The sequence below is a fragment of the Chroicocephalus ridibundus genome, chromosome 4, assembly GCF_963924245.1.
Source record: "Chroicocephalus ridibundus chromosome 4, bChrRid1.1, whole genome shotgun sequence".
In the NCBI taxonomy this organism is placed as follows: domain Eukaryota; kingdom Metazoa; phylum Chordata; class Aves; order Charadriiformes; family Laridae; genus Chroicocephalus; species Chroicocephalus ridibundus.
The window spans coordinates 71,472,530-71,486,043 of NC_086287.1; positions in this window are offsets into that span (position 1 = coordinate 71,472,530).

The window sequence follows — 13,514 nt, forward strand, 5'->3', positions numbered from 1 at the left end:
TGTGCTTAGTGCTACCTTGTCAATGCATCCTCCGCTTCTGGCTGGATGGCACCCTCCCCGGGTATTGTCATGCTGCCCCAAAATGAGAGGGTAGATGCTGCTGGCATCAAAGATCAAACAAACACCCGTACGTGGGGATAAGGACAGACCAGCACTGCTGTGCTAATGTTGACAATTAACCAGGCAGGTGAGCTTTCTGTTCCTTCAGCTGGAAACATGGCAGAAACCACTGGTAGAGGGGCTGATGTTTGGGAATGATGAAAGTACGCTGCAATGGTGGAGAGGCCTTTCAAACATGCGTTACTTGCCTTGTAGTATGTTCTTCAAGGTAAATGGATGAAGAAACCACTGTATGGCCAAAGAAACGTGACTTTGGAGGGTTTTATTAGTTGCACTGAGTGCACCAAGAGAGAACAGTTTATGTAGGCAAATGAATTTCCATATTCACTAGATTATTTAGAACATAATGTTATGATGTTCAGGTTTTGTGATCTGTTTTCACTGCTTTATGTTTGCTACGAGTGCTTTATTTAAAGTTCTGATCACCTTTATTTCTTTTTCTAGAGGCGGAACTGAGCCACTGAGTGGAACATCAAAAACGGTATGTAAAAACACAATCTCACCCTTTTTTCAACACCCTTAATTCTAAACAAGACATTCTAAGCAAATCCTAAACAAATAGCCTTGTGTTAATTCTGCAAACATTAACTTCATGTATTTTCCAGTAAAACACAGTATATATTGCAAATACAGTGTATCTTATTCAGCGTAGTGAAGACTGAGTAATGCCATCGCTTGCGCAGTTCGAATGTGAATATTGGTATTTGTGCCTCAAATGCATTGTATTTCATATTGAACATGCCAGGCTATTTCCTGTATGACTTTGTGTTGAACAGGTGATATATGATGGTTTTTAGATCATGCTGGTTCAAGGTTTGCACACTGATGTGCTACATCTGTCTGTAGCTAGCCAATATGCATGTTTGTATGGGGGTGTGTGGGGTTTTTGTTTGTTGCAACAAAAAATGTTTAGAGCGTATTTTCTTCCCTTTTCCCATTGTATCACTTAGCTTTTGTTTTTAAGTACTTTTTTGCCTAATGCTTTTTGAAAATGTTTTCAAAAGCCACTGAGAAACCATTATTGCTGAACTTGGTACTGTTTCTTGCTTTTGACTCGGGGGCTCAACAAATACCGATCCCAACACATCCCATACGTTTTGAGGACAGTTCCGATTCCTTTTCATGTCCTTAAATACTTGGGTATTTGTTCCTAAAAACTGTACAATTGAAGTGATACTGTTTGAGCCAAGGCAGAGAGCATCGCCTGTCCCAGCAGGGCTGGGTGCTCTGTAGGAGGTGCCTTGGATCAAATGCCACCAGAAGTACACGTTCCAGCCCTGCCCGTAGACTGCAGTGACCCCTTGGTGTCACTGGGACCTGTTGATTGCTTTTCAGAATTGTAGCTGTGTTTCCTCTGGGGTTTTGCCTTTGGGCTTCTCTTGTGGCTGCTCATCTACTAACCCGTAAGGGCTGTTGTATGGTGAGATGGTAAGGAACGGAGGATGGTGAAGGGTCGGTGGCTCAAAGGCCCAGAAGGCGCTGCCTGGAGCCTGGGCTAGCACTTGTAGATGAGGACAGGCTGGGTTTTTCCTTGGCATGTCGGTACATCCAGACTTCTTTGGAAGGACGTGCTGCACTTGCCCCAGCGTCCCAAAGACAGTCTGCAATGCTCTGGGCAAACCCACTTGTTAAATGAGGGCATGGTTAGGAAGAACCGCTTAAGACAGGGAGGAAGTCTAATGTGTTGGGATTATTAACATTGGGGGGCATGTATGTATTGAGCTGCCCGCCCTGTAAGGGGGCTTGTTCCCGTCCCCACTGCGCTCCTGTTGCCATGGCCCGTGTTCCAGCTGCAACTGCCGGTGCCTGGTGACGGGCACAACACAGCACTGCTCCCCTGCTCCCCACGCAGCCCTTTGCCCCTGCTCCTGACCCCTCAAACAACACACCCAGCCCTTCCTGGGGCCCAAAAACCTCTCTGTGTGTGCTGACATTTAGGAGGCATCATGAAAGCCCTAAAGGAGAGGACACTTGTGCTGCCAGAGGTAGGGCCCCACTCCAGGGAGGTGGGCACCCCCACTGCCCGGGCAGGCTGGAGCAGGCACCGTGGGGATGGAGTGGGGTGGGCACCCTGCTCTGGGGAGCTCGGGGGGCCGGGAGCTTGGCTTGCCCTCTCCCCCCACCCCTGCAAGGCCAGGGGCTGGGAGAAGCCTTTCTGGGCTGCTCATGCTCTGCTGGGATCGGGCCTCCCTGCACCGGGGGACACATCCCCCGGGGAGCCCAGGGTCCCCTGGGCCGGTGCCGGAGGGATGCTCGCTGGGAGCAGCTCGGTGCTGCCCGGAGCCTGAGCTGGTGCCTCCGCTGCCCCTTTCCAGGCTGGAGCCCTGGGAGATGATCCCTGCCTGCAGAGCAGCACTGAGCCCAAAGGCTGCCTGCAAAGAGGAGGGAGCTTCTGGGTGCCCAGGCAGGCACGGGGCTGGGGTCTGGGTCTGGGGGGCTGGGGTCTGTGCCCAGGGTCCCCCTGCGGGGCAGGGAGCAGGGCCGCTCACCCCTGCCCGCTCTGGTGCATGTGTGCATAGCGTGGTGCATTTGTGGGTAAAATCCCTGTCACTTTTCTTAACTTCTGCCTGCAGTACCTTTTTGGATCTGGGTGTTTTCAGGGTTGGATGCTGCTTTCATTTCCCAAAGGTTAAGCCTTTCTTTAGTATACCACCACTTTGAATTTACATCGGGAAAAGGGGCAGCATTTTTCTTGAGGTTTGAAAACGCTGTCAGTCTGCTGCTAAAATCTAGATCAGTAACCCAGGGAAATACTTGACTGGTAGTGGTCTAGGTCTGGATTTGGCACTTGGCTTGAATACGGTGTGAAACTGTGTGTTTCAAAATAGTCCTTGTAGTATAAAACTTACTGTGTGATGGTTTTAGTTTTTCATCGTTATTTGAAGTAGAACTGCTTTTTCTTCACTAGAGTGGTGTGAGGCATTACACTAACCCTGGGTCACTGGATCCGATCACTCGAGTTGGAGTTACTTTAACTGACCCGGTGACCCCAGCACTTAATGTAGTGCATTTATGTAAGCCACATTTGTAGTATTTGATCTAATTCCGATGGGTTTTTATTTCTTGAAAAGCATTATTTTTCTTGTTGTTTGCTAGCATGTGTATAAACAGGAATCACATGTTCATAAATAAAGTTACCATTCTTTTCGCCTCGTGTGTTCCCTGCCATGTCTGCATTATATTTCTAAGTAGCATCTTACCACCAGCTAACAGAGGTGTCTCAACAAAGCCCCCAAAAAACCAAAGGAGGGAGGGCAGAAGCCTCGCATCGCTCTTTACGTGACCTCTCTCTCACTGTAAATCAGCGCAGCCTCAGGTGCTTCTAGTGTTGGAGACACAATTAGCTTTAGTCTGGAATCTACCTCAGGTCTTGGTCAAAAGTGTGGGGATTTTGTTTTGTTTTGTTTGAAATACACATGTTTCTGGATGTATTTCAAAGCAGAACCTGGATCTTAGCGTGGTAGGAATAAATCACTGGAAAGCTTGCCAATTGTTGCTGTAGAGTAAAGCAGCAAACTTAACATTAGTTAAGATTGTTTTAAACAGGATGCACAAAAGCTTATTCTTTGGCTATTGCTTCATCACCTTGCTCTTACGTTAGCTGTCATTCCACGCTTGCAAATGTGTGCTGCTCTCCTGCTGTTACTACAGCCAAAGCACGGAAGGGGATCCTTTTAGTGTGGCTGTGTCAGTGACTGCAAGGATCTCTGTCGTAGTAAACCCCTTCATTTCAGGAATTTGAGCAGCTTATTCTTTTTCTAGACAAGGTGATGGGTTCTTTGTATTGGCTGATGTTTTGGATTGCTGTTTTTGTTTGGGCTTTGTGGGGTATGGCGAGCTTGGCATTTTTAACCTTCTTGAGCGGAGGGGCAGAGTTCATGTTCCAGGGCCGATGTGCGGGTGCTTTATTTTGACAGGCAGCTACACTCTGTTCCTAGAAGCATAACCATGTGCCTGTATCAATGATGGGAAATCAACCATTAGTTTACAAACTACGCTGAAGATAAGTTTCCCGCAGTGATGGGTCCTTCTCAAATAAATATTTTTTTAAAAACCTTTTCAGCTGAAAATCGACAGCCGCCTTACCCCTTCGACTTTCAAGCAGTTGTGAGCATTTGACAAGGGTCCCTCTCTGAGGTATTCGGGAGCAAGCAGTTCATCTCAAGCCGGTTCGATTCATTTAGTTTCTTCTCATTAACCACACGGGCACTCCTAAGCTCTCATAGTTTTGGACTTTGTTTTGGACAAAGACAAATTACACCGGGTTTGAAACGCCCCTTTCAGTGACGCCCAGAGGATATAGTGTTACTCTCAGACTAGAGTAGAGGTGAACTATCGCTGTGTTTTGACTGTGGAACTTGAATATGTGTTTCATGTTTTGTGAACAGATTGATGACTCTCCTGCACCTCTTTCTCTGGCCCAGCTTGTGAAGGTAAATATATGTATATATATATAATCTTGTCAAATACTTACCCCTACTCCCTCCCCAAAGAAATCGTTTGCTTTGTATTTTTAACTCTTATGCTGTGGTCTATAGCTGGATAGCTGTTGTAATGTGAGCAAAGCCTTAATTTAATTTTTAATAACTTAAAGTATTTATTTTAACTTTACAATGCGTGTGTATTTTGATACTATCCTGTAAAGAGCAGTTCCCAGCTTGGGCAGAGAGAAGGGGAGTACCTTATCAGCCTCAACGTAACGTTGCAGGATTACTCATCTTCAAGAGACAAAAAAGAAGCCCTTCAGACGCTGTTTACCATTTTTCATACATCTCGTTAAATTTGTGTTGGAAACGAAAACATTTTTTACAGAAGAATGGAACTGGCTGCAAGGTGTGGACATTTCAGGGGGCTTTGCCACAGCCAAAATAGAAGCGTTTCTGTAACGCGGACACTTGCATGGCTATTTCTGAATTGCCGGTCATTACAGTTACAGATCCATTCTTTGAGAGCTGCACAACTTCATAAATTGTAGTGCATCTACAGTGAGCAACACAACCTAATTTGTTTGCACGCAGACTGTGTAAATTCTGAAAAAGCGCCTAATCATTTATTGGAATCTACCAATGTGTATGTGTGGCGTATTAGCAGATGTGACCTCTGAAACTGTTGTAATACCGTGTTTTGCTCTGGAACTGCTTGCATTTTTTGCTCAACAATGCGTAACTTTGTCTGGGAAAGCCCTAGCAATTGCACCTTGTGAAAAGGCGTAGTGCTAGCCAATTAAAACACTAGTCTTTAAAAGTTACAAAGATTATAATAAAGGCGGGAGTTCATTTCCAAGAAAGAGGAATCTTTTCCCGCTGGGAACTTCTTCCCTCTCTCACTGCAGTGTGAGACACGTTTCCTAATGTGTACATTTGTGGGGGGGAATAAAGAAAAACAGAAAGAGTTTGGAAGGTATCCACCAACAGACAGTGGTCTCCATCAGTGCTGTCCCTAAACGTGTCCTGTCTGTGAAGTTCTGGAACCTCACGTGAAGTTTTACTCTAAAATGTGAAAAACTGTCCAAGTGGGGTACACTTTTAGGCTTTTGAGAGAATTTAAGTATTTCAGAAAAATACGGCAGCTCAAACCTGTTACTTTCTCTGACCTCTTTAGTGCAGACTGGCTTAGCATGGAGGCAATGTGTTATCAGGCTTCTGGTTTGTGATTACGACGTATTAAATGCTGTATTTCAATTTTGGTCTATTCCTAGTAATGTTTTGTGGGTTTTGGACGTGCTTTGTAAACCGTTTGGGTTCCAACAAATGAGTGAAGCGTCTGTAAAGTTTTCTGTAAATGTTAATGGAAATGATTTCAGAGATGTCCCTCTGGATTATGTTACTGTTGAGAAAACACTATGTCTAAGAAACAACCATTTAATAAAATGTAGAAACTAGTTTGTTGCTTTTGTGAATGAATGCATATAAAGCCAAAGCCATGAGGGGCTGATCTGAAGGATGGGTACCTGAAGGTCCAAATCATTGACAGTCACTCCCTTAGACCCGGCTTGTAACTGGGCTTGTGTGTAATAAAAGCGTTTTAAGAAATGCTGCTTAAAGAAATCCAGCGGGCTTCCATAATTTGAAGATCTAGCGGTGCACAAGGCTTATATGACAATTTGTATGTTAAAAGGACACAGTCAACTGGAAAAAACCTGCAGGTTTTCCTTACTGTAGTTAAATCACTTAATATGAAGAAGTTAGTAGGGGGAGTCCAAACACGTGGTTTGGACTGCCGAGAGCACATGATGGCCAAACTTCTACTGCAAAGAGTCTGTTGTCTTGCTGAGGGATTATAAAAAGCTTGATTCCTTTTAACACTTCTGTGTCTGAAGCTGAATTTCAGCAAGCAGAAAGAGCTTCCCCGACTCTTGAGTTGAGTGTCCTTTTAACGCTGCAGAGCGTAAATACTGATAGTTGCATACATCTTTCTCCAGTAAACGTACAGTGGCTATCTCCTCCTTCCAGTAGTCTGGAGCTTAAAAATCAGTTGAAGAGTACTGGGTAGCGTCATTTTTTCTACACATGGCTTCAGTCCGCTTGGAAGAAAACTGGATTGGTTACACGAGTCTTGATGTGAAGTGCAAACAGAGCCTAAGGTTTTGAGTGCCCAAGAAGTTAACGGGCACATAAACGTCATGTGATGGCGTAAGGAGTGCCCAGAACACCTTCAGGACAACAGTATTTTCTATAAGCAGCTGTTTTCATGCAGCCCCAGCTAGCGTTGTGCTGCTCTTTACAGGATGGGGTGAGTGGTCTCATCTCTGGCTGTGTGGGCGCAAATGTGTTTCTAATGCGCGTGTCAAATGCTTACCTCTTAAACAGACCGACAATCTGGCTGCAGCCAATGCTTCCGAAGAAGACAAAATAAAAGCTATGATGATGCAGTCTTGCCGTGAATACAATCCAATCAAGTAAGTGTCGATAACGTCAAATCTGTTCTTTGAAGATTGTGGACAAATTGTAGAGATGTTTGTTTTAACAAGAGAGACACATGCATACCTTTTTCTTCTTTTCTCAAAAACCCTTTAGTTACATGACCAAACCCTGGGATACGCCTCCACCATCCTATATATGCTTTCGTTGCGGAAAACCTGGCCACTACATAAAGAACTGCCCAACGAATGGGGTAAGAGTGCAGGGGACTTCTGGTGTTACTTCGCTTTTCCTTTTTCACGTGGCAATTACATAACAAATACAAGAACACTCAGATTAGGCATTGTTTCTCGTGGGGTGAAATCCAGAGGTTATAGGGCAACGTTGCAAACCCCTTCAAAATTCAAGGGAAACCTGGAATTTAAAAGGTAAAATGTTCTTTTTTCTTGGTCGTAGCTATTAAATATGTCCATAGATCTTTCTCTGTGAACTGTCATGCGTATTTTTATGTATTTCAATGCTATTAAAAATCTTTCTGGTTTTAACGCTTTTTAATGACAGTTCACAGTGTTTAGAATTCCGTATAAAAGGAAGATGTTTCTCTTGACCCCACCTATTGAATATTTGCGTGTTTTAATGACACAAGTCTCTGGTTGAGTATTCATGCCATCTAACTTTAGTCGCCGAATGCATATGCAACCTTCGTACATATCGATGGTGAACTAAGTTTCTCCAGTGACTGGTTCAGAGCCCTGAATGGGGCTCTCCCTCTGCATTGCGCTGTGGAGGAGGAGTGGGTTTGTGCCTCTCCTCTGAGTGGATGGTGAGCTAAGCCATATGTAATCCTTGCGGAAGCTGAAGTTTAGCAAAAGAATGTCCACGGAGTTCAAAATGCTGCTCAAGTCCTTGAAACATCCTGGCTATATTTCTGTAGGAAAATAAGTATTTTTGGTCGAGTAACCCTTAGGCTAGGTAGAAGGAGAGAATTAAGGGCTTTTGCTGCTTAAATTAATCATCAAAGTGTCATTTTAAGTGTGGGTCTTAAGATGAGCTATGTCTGCATTCCTTTTCTTAACAGGACAAAAATGTTGAGCCTGTTGCCAGAATTAAGAAAAGCACGGGCATTCCAAGGAGTTTCATGATGGAGGTGAAAGATCCCAATACAAAGGGTGCTATGCTGACGAAGAGCGGAACATATGCAATACCAATTATTAATGCGTAAGTATGGAACTAATTGGGCTGACCAAAAGGTGAAGGAGAGAAACCATACGTAAATGTCTGAGTGGCAATGCAGCCAAGTTGGCCGGCATCTGTAACCACGGGGGAGGAAGCATTGTCATTGTATGTTAACCTCAAAATCCGTGATGCGTTCTCGTATTAAAATAGGGCGGTCCTACTGTTCATGCCCCGGGAACTCCAGAGCTTGGAAAAGTTTTCCTGTACCCATTGTTAAATTTTTCCTTCCTCACCCGTCCCTCCAGGGAAGCTTATGCTAGCGGAAAGAAGGAGAAGCCTCCCTTCTTACCAGCGGAGCCGTCCTCCTCCTCCTCCTCCTCCGAAGACCCTGTTCCAGATGAGTTGTTATGTCTCATTTGTAAAGAGATAATGACTGATGCGGCCGTTATTCCCTGCTGTGGAAACAGTTATTGTGATGAATGTAAGTGTTACTCCCCGGTTCGTTCACTCCAAACACCACATCTGATTTTCTGAAAGCAGAAACAGGAGATGACAAAATGTCTTTGTTACCAGTTCTATTCCATACTTGAGTGTCCACTGAATAGGAAAGGACTCTTCTCGTATAAAGGAAAAAAAAAGGCAGAAAGCTTTTTTCCTTTTTTACGTATCTTGTTAAATCCTCTTTACGTGCGGAAGGACAAGCATTAGAAGAGTGCACAGCTGCGCAGGTGATTACAGTATTAGATATTGAATGCATTTAGTTTTTCTCACAGCCCTTTCCCTCACACAAAATGGTATAGCCAACTCTGGTCGGCTCAGTATAGCCAACCTTACTGTGGTCTGCCACAAACCGATAGTTAGGCATTTAATCCACATTCTTCTCCACGGGAGAGCTGGTTAAAACCTTCGCAACTCAGTCCTTCTGATGTTCTTTTGAGGTGCGTTTTATTCATTAACCTGGAGGGTGGTGACTTCTCACTGTACTAGAGAGTGGAAAAAAGGACAGTCAAAACATCCAGACGCAGCCGTCTTCAAATGTTACGTTAGTGAAATATCAAAACCGCACAGTTATTTGCTGCATCCTAGAAATGATTTCCATGGTTGAACATTTATAGCTTCATGCTCTCAATTCAAGACCATATTCACTCATTAATCATATATCTCTTTTTATGATTGATTGGAGCCTCCAAAATTTCCTTTTGTTGGCTAAACCTACTTTGATGATTCTAATTACGCACAGGCATTAGAACAACATTGCTGGAGTCTGAGGAACACACATGCCCAACGTGTCATCAGACAGACGTTTCCCCTGATGCTTTAATTGCCAACATGTTCCTACGCAAGGTAACAGGATGACTTTTACGTAAACTGTAAGACAAGTCTATTTGTAAAAAGCCAAAAGGGAAGAAAATATTAGTTTACATCTCCTCAAAACCTGCTAAATTAAATCGGCTACATTTACTTTTCAAATCCATTATCTGTTGCTGGAGAAGCTGACAACTCTTTAGAGACAGTGGGGCAAATTCAGATCGCGCTTTTGTTTAACGTGATTGCCTTACTGTCAAATTCGGTGTTAACACTGAAGTATTTTAGATACAGGTACTCTGAGTGACCAGTTGTTACTCTCAGTGTTTAAGGCGATGTGTGCATGTGTTTGTGTGTTGATTCATTTTAGGATTGACAGCATTTACAGGACTACACAAGTAATTTTACTCTGTGGAGGCTTTTGTTCATGTATCTACTGAAGTTTCATATTACCTTGTGGTAAATGTTTTTCTGCCTCTAGGCTGTGAACAGCTTCAGCAATGGAAGTGGCTACACAAAAGGGCTCCACCAGCCGATTCAGCAGCAGCAGCAGCAGCCGCCACCACCTCCACCAGCACTCATGACTATGACTGTTGCACCTCCTGGACCTTTTCAGTAAGTAAATCTGTAGATCAACATGAACATAAAAGACACCAGGATGCCAAAGTTAGATTCTTCTCCTTGAGCTGCGCTGACAGCCATTTATGTCTCATTAGTGACAGTTTCAGATAACTGCGGAAGTTCTGTTTAGTGAAAGTCCTCACTTTGAAAGAGGACACTTTGAAAAGTCGGAAGTGTGCCTCCTGCAAGAATGTTCTCAGAAGTATTGCTTGTTTGGGTCCCGTATCAGTCATTCCGTACAGGCTTAGCCTGAGAGAGGAACGCTTTTTCCCCAGGAGCCCTTTCATTTGAAGGGGCTAGCAATTCCTAAAGAAACCATTTTGTTATGGCAAACCTTCTTGAGTGGGTTAATTTCTCTTTAGTACCGAGGAAATAATATTTCCATGAAAAGTGTAAAAGCACAATCCTGGGTAAAATAGGCCAGGTGTTTTCACAGTACTTCTTTCTACAGTATTTCTATAATCAATATTACGATAAGTCAGAGTCATCCTCAGTAATACACAGCATAGTCAGCGACGCGTACAGATTGGATAATAAACACTGAAACACTGTAAATGTGAAATATTTACAGACATGACAGTAGCCCTTCAAAAGACTGTTTGAACAATAAAAATTTGGGGTTTTTTTTGTAGCAATGCTGATAGCGTTATACCTCCTGCTGCTCTGGTGACTGCTGCTGAACCTTCTGCATCTCCCTGGCTGTCGGTCAGCAGTTTGTTGAAAGAGAAGGTAAGTTGTATTTCAACATATGCAGTGATTCTTGCATTTAGTAGAGCTTCTTTTCCAACCGTCTGCATTTACTCACAAGGCCTGTCAGGTTCCTGTACGAAGACAACCAGCATTACCAAGTCTTCCGGGCCCCCAAGGACAATCAGTGCCCACAACTGGTAAGTAACTATAACTTCAGAAATTCTGTAAAGAAATGGCCTTCAGATACACTGAATGGGATTTTTCTCTTTGTCCTCTCCCGACTCCAAAAGGTCGTCATCCAACGAGAGCCAGTACACCTCGCTCAGCAGGTGGCAGACCAGGCTGGGAACTGTAAGTATTCCACAGCAATTCAATCTATTACTGCTTGTAACGAGGCCATAACACGTACCTTATACAACAGCTGATTTACAATGAAGAAAGAATGCACAGATAGCTGTGGAGAATACAAGTGGTAATTAATGTTTAAACGGCTTAATTTGAATTGGCTTTGACGGAGGGAGTCTGTGCTTGCGGTGAGATTATTTAACATAAAACCCCGGTACACGATTGAAAAGAGGACTCTGAGAAACGACGTTTTTTTGAGGACACTATAGTTACATATAAAAATGAAACAGAATCAAAGGATCGGATGGAAAGCCACCCTTTTGATTGCTGGCTGAACAGAGCTGAAAAAATTGATTTCCTGATAGAAACCAGACTCCAACATTCTCTTTTTTTTTTTATTGGCAACTTAGTTGATACTGATTGAGCACATGATTGGAAAAGTCAGTGCTGCTAGTTTCTGACAATTTTGAATTTCTTCAATATAGTCATCTCCAACAGCCAAGCTGCTTTCTCTCAGAGGGAGAGAGAGGAGCCTGCCTTATCTATTGTCGCAGTGTCAAGCTCGTCCTTCCTTTTGGTATAAATTTGTTCTAGGTAGATTGTAAGGGTGCATTGTGTTTCTAAAATCTTAAGATAAATAAATAACAGAAACCAGGATCCATCCCACAGATTGTCTGAAATCTGAAATTCAGTAAGGAAGAAAATAACAGTTCAGGGACAAGAACAGGCCAAATATGTCATCAACAACGTGGGAAGCATTAAGCGTATCAAGGAGTGGCAGAGGAGCGGTGGGCACTCGGCACACGGGAGATGGGAGTCTCTTTTCAGCATGGGCAGCCTCCATGCACAGTTGCAAAGCTGAGTATGAGGAGAGAAGACTGAGGGACGTGCCGGGGATGAGGATGTGGAGGGCAAGTGTGAAGACCAAGAAATGAGTGTCATCTCAAATGAACAGAAAGCAGGGAGAAAAATGCTCGCCACCACGCTCCGGCTTTGTTCTCTTTCCTCTTTAAAATCAGGGCAGAGTCCGTAAGGGAGAAGCAGATTGTGTAGAAGAATGAGGAGGAGTTCCACTCCATCCTTCTGTCATTGGATGGACTGGATGATTCAAGGGATTAGCAGCGATGGGGGTTTCATATGTAGGGTACTAGCTCACATACGGCAGAGGCTACAGCAGACGGATCGTTAGAATTGGGCAGCAGTTGTTAAGGAGCAGGTGTGTCTCTTCCTAAAGGGGAGGAATGATGCTAATGAACATATGCAGAATAATGTGAAATGGTTCTTTAAAAACTAATAAAAGCAAAACTTGTGAAGAAAAAGCTCAGGGTAGCTCATGTCTTCTGTCCCCAAAAATCACATGGGCAGGAGTCTGAACAGCTCTGTTAGTAACGCTGCCAGTAGCTTTCCTAGAGTAATGGCAATGGGTTGTAGTCCTAGAGGCTGAGTTCAGAAGCCGTCACTATCCTTGGTTAGAGCTATGATGTGGAAAATTTTGCTAGGCCATGTGGCTAGAAGTGTCCTGTGTGTAGAATTGCTGTACAATCCGTATTTTGCTGTATTTTGCATCCTGTACAAATTGCCAAATCAGTAGTGAAGTTAAATGGACTGAGCGGGCATTTTAAAATGGAGCTTTACTGTCTTCAGGCTGAATCGTGTCTTCTTGATGTTTGGTAGTGCACTGTAGCCATTAAGACTTGCTCTTTTTGCGTCTTACTGCACCAAAAAGGGTTTGCACTGCATGTCGTGCCTGAGTAGTGAAACACGTGTGCCTTTGCGGACCAGCAGAAGCCAGTATAGGCCACCTTCAGTCAATCAAGAGCTGTGGCAGTTCATGTGACAGAAATGGTGGATATAAACTTACCCTTCCTCTATGCTTTTACACTATCAAAGCAGCAGGTGTTCTCTCTTGTAAGCAGAAACTTTTACATGTTATCACGTTCTCCAGTTTGCAGTAGCGTTATGTCAGCAGCTGAAAGCAGCTTTGACATAAGCATATGGAGAGGGGAAAAACCCCCAAGCAACTAATTTTGGGAGGAAAAAAATCAACCAGGAGAGTGACTGTTTTGAATTAACTTCATTTATGGTTTTTGTGTTGTTTTTTTTTCTAAGGTCCAAGTCTCCCTATAGTGCTTCATTTTACTCTAGAAGTTCGTGTACCCACTCCAAGTCAAGATCAGGTTCTTCCCGCTCTGGCTCCTACTCTCGATCATTTAGGCGTTCCCCTTCTCGTTCCTTCTCGCGATCACCACCGTATCCAAGAAGAGGCAAAGGGAAGAGTCGTAACTATCGCTCTAGGTCAAGGTCTCCAGCGTTTCGAGGCCAGTCTCCCACTAAACGGACTATACCTCGAGGGGATGGAGAAAGGCAGTACTTTAAGAGATACCGAGAAGTTCCCCC